General features: G+C 39.2%; 1 protein-coding gene across 1 annotated transcript in view; it reads left to right on the forward strand.

The window, feature by feature from the left end:
- The first annotated feature begins 13,825 nt into the window (after positions 1–13,825).
- Glrb (glycine receptor beta) overlaps positions 13,826–14,570 on the forward strand; it is a 92,477-nt gene continuing 91,732 nt past the window's right edge. Inside the window, exon 1 of the mRNA XM_042668420.1 lies at positions 13,826–13,938. The gene's annotated coding sequence lies outside the window, so the exon portion shown is untranslated. The remainder of the gene's footprint in view (positions 13,939–14,570) is intronic.

Genomic DNA, 14,570 nt, shown 5'->3' on the forward strand with positions numbered 1-14,570 from the left:
TCTCATTTGTCTAAGTCTTGTTCCACACACATTTGTGCAAATACTCAACATTAGAGTTTTTAGTGCTATTTTTTTTTTAAAACAGAAAACATCAAACCTCAAGCCAACAAACAGTATTGATTCTATTGGTATATTATTTGGGAACAAAATCCACCTTGAAAAGTCATCTCAACCAAGCAGATCAAAACATTAGGTACTGTACTCATTATAGAGTCAAATTGATAAAAATGATTAAAAGATTCCTCAATCAAACGTTTGATCAACAGTATGCTTAAGTAAAGTCAAAACAGTATTTCAACTACTTGATTTCAAACCAAGTAGATTTAGAAACAAAACACACATACACACACACACACACACATGCACACACACACACATGCACACACATGCAAGAATGCATTGTATCTAGGACAGAACTGAAAAAAATAAGGAAAGGGGTAGGTGGAAGGGGGGGGTGAAGATGTTGAATGGATTACACAGATCAAGATGCATTGTATACTAAAATTTCTTTGTTAAATGGCAAAATTTTCAATACATAACCTAAAATATAGGAAAAGTGAGGGAAGGAGTAGGGTGGGAGGGTGGATGAGAATGTTAAAAGGAGTGACATTGATCAAGAGACACCATATTCAAAAACTGCTCAGTTGAATAGCATCTCCATTGTACAACTACCTAAGGAAAATAAAAAATATATATTTTTAAAAAGCATACACAGATGCTCTCTCAGGCCACCAAGCAAAGATACAATTAGAAAGGCTTTCTGAAAATTAGTATGTATCTCTCACCAGATATTTGGTCTTCTGTTCCCTTTATCTTGGACTTCTGGCCTCTGGAGTCATAATGTAAGAAATAAATTTCTATTGTTTAAGAATAAATACAGAAGGAGAATAGCATCATTGAATCAAGCCAGAAAAATAAATATTGTGAGGACAATGAACACAAAATTTAGCTAACTTTACTCCTCTCTCAGCTGCATAAGAACCATAGTGTTTGTATATATAACTAAAAATTCCAGCTCTTAGCCTGGCACTGGTGGCTCACACCTGTAATCCTAGCTACTCGGGAGGCTGAGATCTGAGAATTGCGGTTCAAAGCCAGGACAGGCAGGAAAGTCCATGAGACTTATCTCCAATAAACCACCAGAAAACTGGAAGTGGCGCTGTGTCTCAAGTGGTAGAGCACTCGACTTGAGCTGAAGAGCTGAGGGACAGTGCCTAAGCCCAGAGTTCAAGCCCCACGACTGACCTAAAAAATAAAATAAAATATAAATAAATAAATTCCAGCTCTTGCAAGTCTATACGTTTAGTCATTTTCTGTTGAATGCCTCTAGAATTGTTTACATTTTGTCCATTCGTGCTCTCTGCTTCTAGGCTGTCCAAGTAAGCTGATATTCCTCCTTGTGGACAGCCATTCATTGGATTCTATGAATTCCATGGTAAAGACAGGGCAACTCAGTGCATCATAAAATCACAGACCCTTAGCCACAAGATGGAAAAACCACCCGATCTCCATTAAATCCAATTTTTCAGTAGATGATTAATGGATATTAGTGGCAATGTTGCTAAGAGTAAAATTAAGATGACTGACTCAAGTGGACTGGACTTGCTTAATCCAGGACAAATTTTATTCTGAATCATCCTGCTAACTTCAGTGATGTTCTTTTATACTACTACTACTTAGCACATTATTAAAGGCATAACACTTCTTTAATCCCGTTTCCTGAAGAATACAACATAGCCGATGGTGTTCATAGAGTTCAGCCTATTCTCAGCCTGTAATTGCCTATTGGGTCTTCCCTGTTAACCAACATTGGAGATGTTTCAAAATAATTTTTGTTTGGAGTATATAAAGTTTGTTACTTATCTTCCAAAAGAGCCCGTGTCAATATAAAGGAGGCAAAATTCCAAGACCTATGAAAGAAAATTAAGTTCAGGAAACATCCCTCTGCTTCTCCATCTAGGGAATAAAATGAATATATAAACTCATAGTGTAGTAGTGTTTGGCTTTACTTAGGGACTTGGAGAGAAAACATCGTGATGAAGGAAGAAATCAACTAAAGGATTACAAATGTAAGAACAATTATTTAAAATGATCAGAATACAACATGAGTAACTGGAATCATTTTCTGAAGATGATTTGACTTGTGGAAGAAAAATTTTAATTGCTATTGCAAAAATATCTTTATAAATTAGAAATGGGTTTTAATAGTGTGGGAAAGAACAGATTTTAGAAAGTGGAGGTAATTGTATGTAAAGCTCTGGTAATAATTTAATGAAATAGTCCCAGATGGTTAGACTGAGGCCATTACCCAATGAAGATGAAGGCCTTGTGTGGGGGGAAATTTTAGATGTCAGCTGAAAAATTATTATACAGTGAATAAACCAATTTGAATTGTTCTCACAACATGCTGTAAGGTTTCAAATAGTAAAGGGATTTTTCTACATACACGCACTTCAGTTTTCCAGTAGGAGTGTCGTAGAACACCCACAGAGAAAAGAGCATTCACGCAAGATATCTCACATCTTGTATCAGAAAGCCTATCTCTGTCATCCATCTAGGGTTTTCTGTAACTACAAGGGATAGTAATAGATAATTGTTACCCTTGGTAACAACTCAAAATAGCCAGGACTTTATGTGTGTTTTCTCTTCTGTGTTTTTTTAAATCATTTGTTTTAATCAACTCTGCTGTTGTTACTGTTTCATAGCAAAACTGGAAAAAACAAAAGTGTAATCACTGAACACACTGATCTGGCAAATGGACATTTAAATCATCGATCTGTTGGAGTAAGAAAGGGCTGGTTGACATGGAGAAACTTGGCAGGAAAACAAAAGTCATCCCATAGTTTCTGGCTGGAACATCACATCTTTCCTGGCTAGATCATCATAGCAAACAACAAAATTCAGCCTTTGGAGTGCTGAGAATAAACTAGCAATTGTCATCATTTCATTCTATTCTCTGATCAGCTACAGGGATTTGAAGAGTGTGGCATCAATGACAGAACCTGGTGTCAGTCACAAATCCCATTCCCCATTGACAACCTTTGTAGTAACAAAATCTTCCATATGGAACTGGTACACAACTGCTGGGCTAATGTCACTCATCAGAACTTCCAGTGTTTGATCTGACTTTCTGGGAAATCCAGGCTATACAATCACCAAGAATCAGAACTCACGCATGTCACATGACTCCATTTGGGTGCTCCAAGCAAAACTGCACTAAGAAACTGTCTCTTCCTAAGAAACTGTGGATTCCCCAGGTGAGAAAACATTTTAAAAAGTTTTAAAATATTTAAATTACCTGCAGTAATAATAGAAGATAATTCCATACACACGTACAGTGTACTTTGATCAATTTCACCCTGTCTTTTGCATTTCCATCCCCTTTCCATCCTCCTCCTTTCTCCAACTGTATTGAATGGTTTTTATTAAGCTATCTGTGTGTGTGTGTGTGTGTGTGTGTGTGTGTGTGTGTGCGTGCACACGCGTGTGGGTATGTGTGAATTGAATTTCAGTTCTCCCAACTCCTTAGTATATTTTCATCTCCATCTCTTCTACTGTTGATCTCCTCCAGACTACTTCCTTTTTACATTCACACCACCCCCACCACTATCGTCATCGTCGTCATCATTGTCGTCGTCATCATCATTGTCATTGTCATCATCATCGTCGTTGTCATCATCATCATCACTGTTTTAGCTGTAGGTTGCACAAGTGAGTGAAAACACATGATACTTTGCTATTGGAGCTTTGCTTATCTCACTAAACATGATGAACTCAAATTCCATCCATTTTCCTGGTGATGGCATGTTTTCATGAAACTCTTATCAGAATAAAAGAAGCTTTTAAATGAGCCAAACTCATTCTGATGCCCAGCATCAGAGAAACCAGTGTTTTCTTTCAGCAAGAGTATAGAGCCACGTGGCTTCAAAATAATAAAACATCTGTAAAGGCACACACACTACTTTCTTTGAAAACACATGTTTCCTGCTTGTCAGTTTCTGTCACATTCCTGATCAAACCTTATAGAGGTATCTATAAGGTTTCAAGTATCTATCACTCAAAACTTGGGATAGTGAAACTATCCCCCAGATCCTGTTTTTTTGTTGAGCTGCTGCCAGGATAGCATAGCCAACCTCCAGCAGCTCTGAAAAAATGGTTAAGCTCCCATCACTGTGAGAATAACAAACAGACAATCACCTCATAAAATCAAATAAATAAACTCTTCTGCCACTGCTGAACCCACGGCAGATTGTTACTGTTTTTTCCTTATATTTGGTTGTTTTATTTTTGAGGGGATAGTATTAGGATTTACATTTAGTTTCACACTTGTTTGGCAGGCATTCTACCAGTTGAGCCACACCCTTAGCCCTTTATGCCTTCATTATTTTTCACAGAGTATCTTGTATTTTTGTCTGGAGCTGACCTCAAATTGAGATTCTCCTGCTTATGCTTTCTAATACCTGAGATTACAGGCATAAGCCAACACACCTGGCTTGTTGAAATCAAGTTGTGTTGTGATAGATTTTTTTCGTATTTCCACCTCCCAAATAGCTGGGATTACAGGAATGGGCCATAACACAGGATTAAAAAAATTAACTTTAGAAAAAAAATTAATAGTTTCCAGTGTGTGTGTGTGTGTGTGTGTGTGTGTGTGTGTGTGTGTGTGTGTACATATATATATATATATATATATATATATATATACATACATGAAATTTGAATGTACATCTTTTGGAAGTAGAGGCAGACACAGTCCAATCTTTTGTTAGCTGCTTTCCTGTTGGAGACTCTCGTTAATGCCATTGGTTATGCTATGTAAGTCAGCCACTTAACCCGCAATTCAGTTTAGAAGGGTCAATGAGTTTATTTATCTTAATTCCTTCAAACTGTATGTAGTGACTTAAGCATGAGATCTTGAGTTAAATCCTCAGTACTACCCAGTCCTTCCCTAAAAGAAGAGAGAGAGAGAGAATAAAGAAAAAAGTGACATTCCTGTTATGTAGCAGGCACAGTGCTGAATGCAGAAGATGTAAGACATAAGGATAGGGATAATCTCTCTGATTTTATATTTTAGTAAAAGAGATAACAAACAAGGTAACCTGAGACAGAGAAAAGTTTATGAAGACAATGAATGATGTAATGAAATGGAAAATGGCATAATAGTAATATAGACATAGGTGAAAAATACTCCACATAAATGTAAAGGAAATGTGCTAGCTGTCAGAAGAATTGGTCAAAGAACATTCTTCATCGGGCTGGGAAGGTGGCTCAGTGGTAGAGCGCTTGCCTTGCATGCCTGAGGCCCTGGGTTTGATTCCTCAGCACCACATAAGCAAAAAAAAAAAAAAAAAAAAAGAACATTCTTCATGTTTCCATCCTTGGATTCATTTTGATAGGCATCATTTTATAAGATGATCTGCACATAGCTATTAATCTCTTGTGATCCTCTCCTAAGAATATCCTCCTTTGGTCTCACTGGGTGAATGTTTAGAGTGCTGTTTAATTAATAATGTCCATGTGTAATTTTTGTCTTACTATCCATTGGGTTGACTTGTAGATTTATAGGCACTTTATGTACTGTTGGCAGTTTTTTGTTGTTTTTTCCTTCTCTCTTTTTTTTATTTGTTTTCCCCCCTTTGTCACTGTTTTGTTTAAATTTCTGTACCTTTTGTCTTGTATATAACTTTGTCTGAATTGGGGAGGGGAAGCCGGATCACAAAAAAGGTGGGAGGAAGGGTAAACCAATTCAGCAGTGATACCCACTAGACCCTATGTTGAAAATGAAATATACAACTTGAAGAGAGGATAGGAGGAGGAAAAGGAAATCCTAGAGAAAATAAGGGAGGGGTAACTCTGTTCAAAGAGAAATGTTCTCATTACCTGACTTATGTAATGGTAACCTCTCTGTACATCACTTTTACAATAAAAAATAAGACATTCGTCATTAAATGCACAGTTGTTTAAGCTTCCAGATGAAAGCCTTGTTTGTTTCAAGAAGAGAGAGAGGCCAGTGGACTAAAATATGTGTGAAGAAGCAAGTCGTCAAGGTAATTTTGGAAATCAGAGAGAACAAATGGTGCTTTTCATCTTAACAAAACAACAAGTATGAGAAGTCTGGAAGGATCTATGGAGGTTATAGATTACTGTTTGGGGATCCTTACAAAATCAACAACTAAGAAATCTTGGAAGAATTGTTGCATATCTTGGATCTCCTATAGAACTCTGGGCTATAATAGACTCTGATATCCTGCACTGGTGTCTTTAATAAGAAAACAAAGTATCACTGAAGATGTCTGAAGAGATGTATCCCCTCAACATTCCATGTCGGAATTCTAAGCACCAAGCTAATAATATTAGACAGAAAGCCCTCTGGCAAGTAATTAGGTCATGATGGTGAAACCCTTATGAATGGAATTGTATCCTTTTAGAAAGAGATATCTGAGATGATTTTCCTCTCAGATGCAATGTGAAATGAAGTATCTTCTAACCAGGAAGTAGACCTCACAGAAGACATCTGTGGGGCCCTGGATCTTGGATGTACCAGCAAACGTGAGAAGGAAATATTTACTGTTTAAGCCACACAGCACATGGCATTTCATGATAGCTGCCTGACCTAAGATAGCCACATGAAGAGCTAGTAACTAAAGTAGAGGAAAAGTTAAAATGAAGATATGCAGAATGAGAAGAGCAAAAGGCCTAAGGAAAGAAAGGATCAGCTGTTCTTAAGGGACTAAGAAGAACCTATAATCATGGCTGAGTGGACACTGTACAGTATCTACCAGATTTGGTCATTTCTATTCACCTTCATGTCCCTAGACTGCCTGGCTCTTTCTTCCCTTCTTTCATGATTGCTGTGAGAAGACCAGTTAGGCTCTGTACAAGCTTCTTATTTCACCTTATATTCTTCTCTCACCAGAAACATGACAAGTATTGTGTGATTGTTCTCACCACCCTTTACTCTATCACATCTTTATTTTTATTGAATTATTTTAATCACACCGGAGCATTTTTTTCTGTTGTATTTCTTGTAAGCTTAAGTTTATGGAATATTTCTATATGCAACTTAAAAACAATTTCATGGTCTAACCTATTTTCAAATCACTGGGTATCTCACACCCCAGTCTACCTGGGCTGCTATAACAAAAATACCATGAAAAGGTTTAAGCAAGGAACATTTCTTTCTTGCAGTTCCAGAGATCACAATATCATACCAACAATCTCTTGTTATGTTTCCTCTGCATTTGCATAATGGAATTTGGCTCACAAGCTCTCTGGAGCTGTTGTTTTCATATAAATATATATACACATATGACATATGTATATATACATATGTATTTATATATACATAAATATACGGATATATGTATATATATGGAAATTAATGGCCCATGGGTGTTAAAAATTCAACAGACAGATTATGGAGACCCAAATAGTCTATTCATTGATCTGGGCTACACAATGTTGAAAAGATTATGCATTTATGGCATGAAAATTAATATGATAAAATATTGTTTAAGAAAATATGAGGGCTGGGAAGGTGGCTCAGTGGTAGGGCGCTTGCCTTGCATGCATGAGGACCTGAGTTCGATTCCTCAGCACCACAAAAGCAAAAAGAAAAAAAGCTGGAAGTGGTGCTGTGGCTCAAGTGGTAGAGCGCTAGCCTTGAGCTGAAGAGCTGAGGGACAGTGCCCAGGACGAGTTCAGGCCCCACGACCAGATCCTCCCCCACCCAAAAAAAAGAAAAGAAAATATGATAACATTTGCTTACACCTATTTTGTGTTATTTTTCCATGGAGGATTTGAGAGTTAATATATTTTAGGAAATTCAAAGCTATTGCATTTTACTTGACTGCTATATTCCAGCCCCATTTTTCTAACCCAACTACTGAGTTATTAACATTTTTCTTGGGCCAAGCCTGTCCCAGAACTGAAACTCATTTCTGTTCTCATTCTGTCTGCTGATGGCATTGCCCCAGGACAGGTATTCTTTCTGCTGCACTGGGACTGCAACATTAGTCTCTGACTAGTGAAAGCTTTAAAATTAGTCAGAGATGAAGTCTTAAACATCTCCTTGAAGCTTACTTCATAAGAATGACATAATGTGACCTTGTCTGGTGTGCCTAATTTTAAAGTCTCATTTTAAAATCCTAATAATTTGATGAATACTATAGTTCCCTTCTTAAGGTCCATTTGTACTATAAAACAAAAACAAAAACATAAAAATTAATGAACAAACAAACAAACAGAAACATTTGACCAGGGCACTAGTGGCAGTGGCTCAACCCTATGATACTAACTATTCAGGAAGCTGAGAACTGAAGACTCTGATTCAAAACCAGCTCAATAAGGAAAGCCCATGAGTATGTTATCTCCAAAATATAGAAGTGGAGCTGTGGATCTAGTAGTATAGTGCTAGTCTTGAGCACAAATGATCACAGGTCCTGAGTTCAAGTCCCAGAAAAGGCGCGCGCGCGCACACACACACACACACACACACACACACACACACACACACACACACACCACTAATAATATCATGGAGATAATGTTTTCCCTCTTTTCTCTCCCTTTATCTGTCTGTCTGTCTGTCTCTTTCTCTGTCTCTCTCATCTTTGCAAACTCTCTCTGTGTTTTGCTGAGGACTTAAGATATATGCTTGGGGGCTGGGAAGGTGGCTCAGTGGTAGAGCACTTGCCTTGCATGCATGAGGCCCTGGGTTCGATTTCTCAGCACCACATAAGCAAAAAAGAAAAAAGTCGGAAGTGGCGTTGTGGCTCAAGTGGTAGAGTGCTAGCCTTGAGCTGAAGAGCTGAGGGACAGCGCCCAGGCCCAGAGTTCAGGCCCCACGACCGGACCCCACATCCCAAAAAAAAGATATATGCTTAGTCTATTTAAATGCTGTAATGATATATCAGTTCACATTAGTGCTATTGCAGTGAACTCTGAGAACATTCTAACTTTGAATTTATGATACCTCCAAGAACCTACCACCCTCCATAGGAGGAGCACACTAAGATCACAGACCAGAGGACGTTAAGTTGATTGCATGCTAGGTTGAACTGTTCTCTCAATTCAGTGATTCACAAATAGAATGATCTTATTCATACTTCCTGTGCCTTGATTTTATCATGTCATTATAGTTAATTTTGTATTTTGGTTAAAAATTATTTGTATTCTAGATATCATAGGATGTTATTGAAAATATAATTTACTGTCACATAAAAATATTTTAAAAACCAGGTGTCCAGAGTCAGACATATCTGCATACCAGCAGAGTCATATGAGCCTTCTGATTCTTCATCTGTAAAATAATAGTATTCAACCACAGAGTATTGAGGATATAATAATCATAAAGTACGTTGTATAGTATGTCTAATATAGTACTTTAGCTACACCCTCGATCAATGACAATAACCATCATTTTTGTTATGATTGTTAATCCTATGTTGAACAGGAAACATTTTAAGTAAAAAAAAAAATCCACATGTTAATCAGTAAAGCTAACCTGGAGTAGGAAGTAGAGCTCAGTCTGGTCTAGAAAAGCACCCCCACTCCACCATTGCTTCAGTTTTCTAATCTGCAGCCACAACTCGGCACCAGCACATTCATGTGCAGAACCAAACTGCTTGTCATCACCTATAAACAAATGGAGCCAGAGATTGTCTTGAAGGTGCTGGAGATGGGTTGCAGAGCTTTACACAGGCTGAGCTGAGCTCATTCTTTACCACTGAGCTATACCTTCATGACCTAGAACCAGTCTTAAAGCTATAATACATTAAAAAATGAAATAATCCTATTCCTTCCCTCTAATTCAATTACCTTGGATAAATTAATCTGCCTTCCTAGGCCTCTATGGTGATTTAACCCAGGACCTTGTACAAGCTAGATGAGTGTTCTAACACTTGAGCCACATCCTCAGCTCGTGAATTTTTCAAAGCATAATATAAAAGGAGTATCTTGTAATCAGTGAAGGTTACTAAGTAGGTAAGCAATACCTATTATTATTTAAATGTTTAACTAAGAAATAATGAAGACACTAGAATGTATTTTAATATGACATGTCAGAAAAACATAAAAGCTAATTTGGGTTATCAAAGATCATTTCCATTATGTTAAAAAAGACTGGCTACTTACCATTTCTTAACATAAGTTTTGCACCCTTTAAAATTCATAGTGAGTGCTTAAAATTCATAAAGAGGCTTAGATGATTTCATCATCTTCTATTGAAACTCTATTGATTTCCACTTTCTATTTTGAGAAAACAAGATTTTTGGAGGTAAATACATATCAAAAGGAGATGGACATGACTTTAAAAATATGATGGTTACAATATCAAATGGGCTGATTTTTTAATGAAAAATATCACAAATGACTTAAAATTTGCTATCATTGAATATTATGACTCATAAAAATAGAACATAAGAAAGATACAAGATTATATTCTAGATTATGTTATAAAACTATTGAAGCACTAATAAGCACTTATGCCATATGATCAAATGGTTTGGTAAGAATAATCTCTCTTCTTCCAATATTTACTGTCTTCTTTTTATTTTTCATCATGGGGCTTGAACTCAGGGCCTGAGGACTGTCCCTGAACTCTTTTTTTAAAATAAGTTTTTTATTATGAAAATACTGTACAGAGAGGTTACAATCACATGAGCAAGGAAATGAGTACATTTCTTATCAAGCATTGTTGTCTCCTCCTTTGTTTTTCCCTTACCATCCCTTCCCTCCCATCTCCACAACTACATTCTCCCCTACCCCTTCGCCCCCCCACCCCCCGGCCTAAATTGTAAAGTTCCTTTTTCGACATAGTGTCTTGTATATCTCATTGTTGCAATGGGTTAACCTGTATCCCTATTTAAACAATTTGTTTTTTCCCTTCTGCTCCCCAAATTATACCAGCATCAAATACAGTGAAAACAGGGGTTATACCGTGGGGGAGGGACATACAAAGCAACCAAAAAAAAATCACGTGGTACCTTATAAATATGTTAGAAACAATAGCACGAAAGAAAAAAATACTTTGTGTCCTTATCTTGGGGTTCATTTTGCTTAACATCATCTTATCTGACCTCTTCTGCTTGTCTCAGATATATACTAGTTATTGCAAATAAGGAAAACCATGGGACCTATGTTTCTTTGCGCCTGGCTTACTTCACTGAACTCTTTTGCTTATGGCTAGTGCTCTAGCACTTTGAGTCAGAGCTCCACTTCTGATTTTTGAATAGTTAATTGGAGATAAGAGTCTCACAGAGACTTTTTTGCCTGGCCTGGCTTTGAACTTCAATCCTCATATCTCAGACTCCTGAGCAGCCAGGATTACAGGTGTGAGTTACCAGTGCCTGGCTCAATTTTTACTTCTTAATCTAAGAGAAAATTGGAAGGGCTGATTTAAGGGCTGAGGGAAACCTACAAATTATTCCAAGCACAAGTTTAAAAGAAATGATCAAAAAGTTGAAATAAATATATAATACTTGTATAAGCCATATCCCATGAAGTGAATGGAAACAAAAATGGCAGGCAGAGGAATTACTTGTGGCTCCTCTCTTCATAGCAGATATTTGATATCAGATAACCTGTCCACTTTCTAGATCAATTCTTTAAGTAATACACTGTCATTTTCATTTTTATTATAAGGAAATATGAAATTTATAAAGATTGGGTAACTAGACCAATAATTGCTTATTCATTCAACATTATTTTAGACTCTTGGGAGATATTAGCGATGTAAAGAGACAAAAAATTCTGCCTTTATTGAGCTTATACTTTTTCAAGGAAAGAATTATAACAAATATAAAATAGAAGATGAGCACCAGAAAAAAGAAAAGGAGATGAGGAATCCAGGGATTGAGGAACTTGCCTTTTAGATAAAATTCATTACATGTTTGTGAGAGTGACAGTCTAAACCGGAAAGAAAAGTCAAAGATGCTAAAGTGTTACATATGTGGCAGGCCAGGGGAGGAGAGAAAGCATTTTAGGCCTAGGAGAAGCTAAAGTGAGTAACCCAAGGTAAGACCACACCTGAAGAGAACAGAGAAGTAAAAGCAGAATGAGCAAGGGAACTGGGGAGAAGTTAGAGCTTCTGTAGAGGTAAATATCAATGGGGATCATGACAACCACCCATTGCACTTGATTTATGTCCTCATGGGGAGATTCACTGCAGGGTTTACAACTGAGGAGTGATATGTTATGTATAGCACATGACATGCTGTAAATGCATTTTTCAGGCTGTTAGGCTGAGAAAGCTCAGAGAAGGGAAGGGCAGTGGGAGAGGCAGTAACTGGGATGCTATGCAATTATCTAACTTGGCTCTGTCCAGGTTGATTGCAATAAAAGCAGTAAGACTTATCTGGTTTCTGGATATAAGGGCAACATAGAACAAAAAGAAACCTTGAGCAGATTCACAACTTTTGGCTTTTGCATCAGAAAGAAGGCTGAGTGTGGAACAAGTTCAGGGAGCATGATAGCTCAATTTTGGACATGTTGAGCTCGACATATTCATTACATACCCATGTTGAGATGCAGAGGAAGCATTTGGATATACAGAATCTAGAGCCAGAAATCTAGAGCACTCTCTTCATGAGGAGTAAATTTAGGAATCATCAGCATATGAGTAGATAATTCATTACTAAGATAATGAATAGAGATAGAGAAAAACACAGAACAGCAGGTCAACAGTGGACACAATTGGAAGAAAACATTCGATCAGGCCATAATTTCAGAAATATCACTGTTCCTCTTATAATATTAAAATATATGGATACAGCACATTATTCAAGAATGTTAAAGACTGATTCACAACCTGCAAGAATACTTTTGAGGTCATCAACAATATGGCTTACACTTTGGGCCAAACAAGCCACAAATGCATCCAAACACTTGGATGAATTTTTTTCTTTGAATAACCTCATTCTCCACTATATAAAACATACAGAGTATACATAATACATAATACAATTATAGAGAAAAAACTAGAGAAAGTAAGAAGCCAATTACCAGGTAGAAGTTCTTCCAAATGTGTCCATATGACTTTGTAAATAAAAAGAAAGTTTCTATCATTACAGGAGTCTGAAAAGCCTAAGATTTCAAACACGTACTAATTCCTTGATTACTTGAAAACAAGATGTACTTCACTTACTCAACTTACATAGTTTCATGCAAACAAATTATCTTGTCCTTTCTGAAATGTGTAAACCATGCCTTTCCCCTCCTGTTTAGTCTGGGCCAAAGGACACTGCCTGGCAGAGCAAAGAGTGTTCAGAAACAGCCAAGTTCCCTCAAATGTTAATTATGTAACAGATGTTAAGAAGAGTATTAGCTGCGGGGCCACACAGGTTTAGTCATTTTGAGCAGTTTTAAGCTTGCTTACAGAGGTGAGGCTTTTGGTCACTGGAACCCACACTTTAAGAATCAGATACCAGAATTATAGCACAGGATGAAATAACCAATATTATTCCATCCATTGTGGCCGAGGAAGGTCACTTGCTGTCTGTCTGAGGTTTTGTCCAGGCTAAAAGCGAACCCTAAGGAATCCCAACCCTGTACCCCACGATTTTACCAGCGTTGTCCTCTTTTGTACCCTCTATAGTTCAAAAAACATAAACAGTGGGGCAACTATTCTGCTTTGCCCCCACATCTCCTCCGCGCGGAGGGACGATGTGGTGACGTCCTTCCTGGCTCCGCCGGGACACCTCTTCCCGGTCCCCGCCGCCGTCCCGCCCTGCGCGGCCCGCGGTCCCCGCAGCAGCCGGAGCCCCGCGCGCCACGGCGCACGCTCCGCACTCGGAGCAGGCGCGTCAGGCGCTCAGAGGGCGGGCGGCGGGGACCGAGCTGGCCCCGCGCTGCGCCCGCTGCAACCGAGCACCACAGCACCTTGGCCCTTGCCGCCGCGGTCTGGCCTGGCGGCTGGGACGCAGAGCGGAGTGCGGCCGGGTAAGCGCGGGGCGCTGCGCTTAGGAGGCTGGGGCTAGAGAGGACCGGCCAGACGGCGGCGGGAATCTGGGGGCAGAAATGCTCGGCTTGCCCGTCTGTCGTGGGTCGCAGCCGGCGTGGCGGGCCGCGGGAGCACTGCGGCGTGCGCGGTGGGGGGGAGGCCGGCTGTCCTGCACCCGGGGAGCGGGGTGCGGGCGCCGGGCCCTGCAGCGCGTCATCGCTGCGGGAGGGTGTCCTGGGAGACGCTGGCTCGCTGGAAGGTGCCCAGGCCCCGGGGCAGAGAGAAGGAGATCGGCAGGGTGGGTGCCACCCAGGGATTGGGTGGCAGTGGGCAAGGCCCCGCTGCTCCTCTGGGTATGGGTTGTCACAAGTACTTGCTGCGGTGGTCCGCGCAGTCCGGGAGAAGCAGGTGCCTTTGGCGTGGGGGAAGGGAGCGATGATTGCAAGTTGATAAGAGACAACTTTCGGTTGACTGTGGTTCTCAAGGGTTGTCTTTAAGGATGTAGGGGGATCTCTTCCTGCATTGCCTTGTAGATGCAAAAGATAAATGTAGGGGAAATAGCCTGGGAGAAGGGGACACAAAAACATGAACGGACTTGCATATTTGTGAGGCAGAGGGAATTAAGTAGCAT

Source organism: Dipodomys spectabilis, unplaced genomic scaffold, assembly GCF_019054845.1.
Source record: "Dipodomys spectabilis isolate Male_0828 unplaced genomic scaffold, ASM1905484v1 ptg000436l, whole genome shotgun sequence".
NCBI lineage: Eukaryota > Metazoa > Chordata > Mammalia > Rodentia > Heteromyidae > Dipodomys > Dipodomys spectabilis.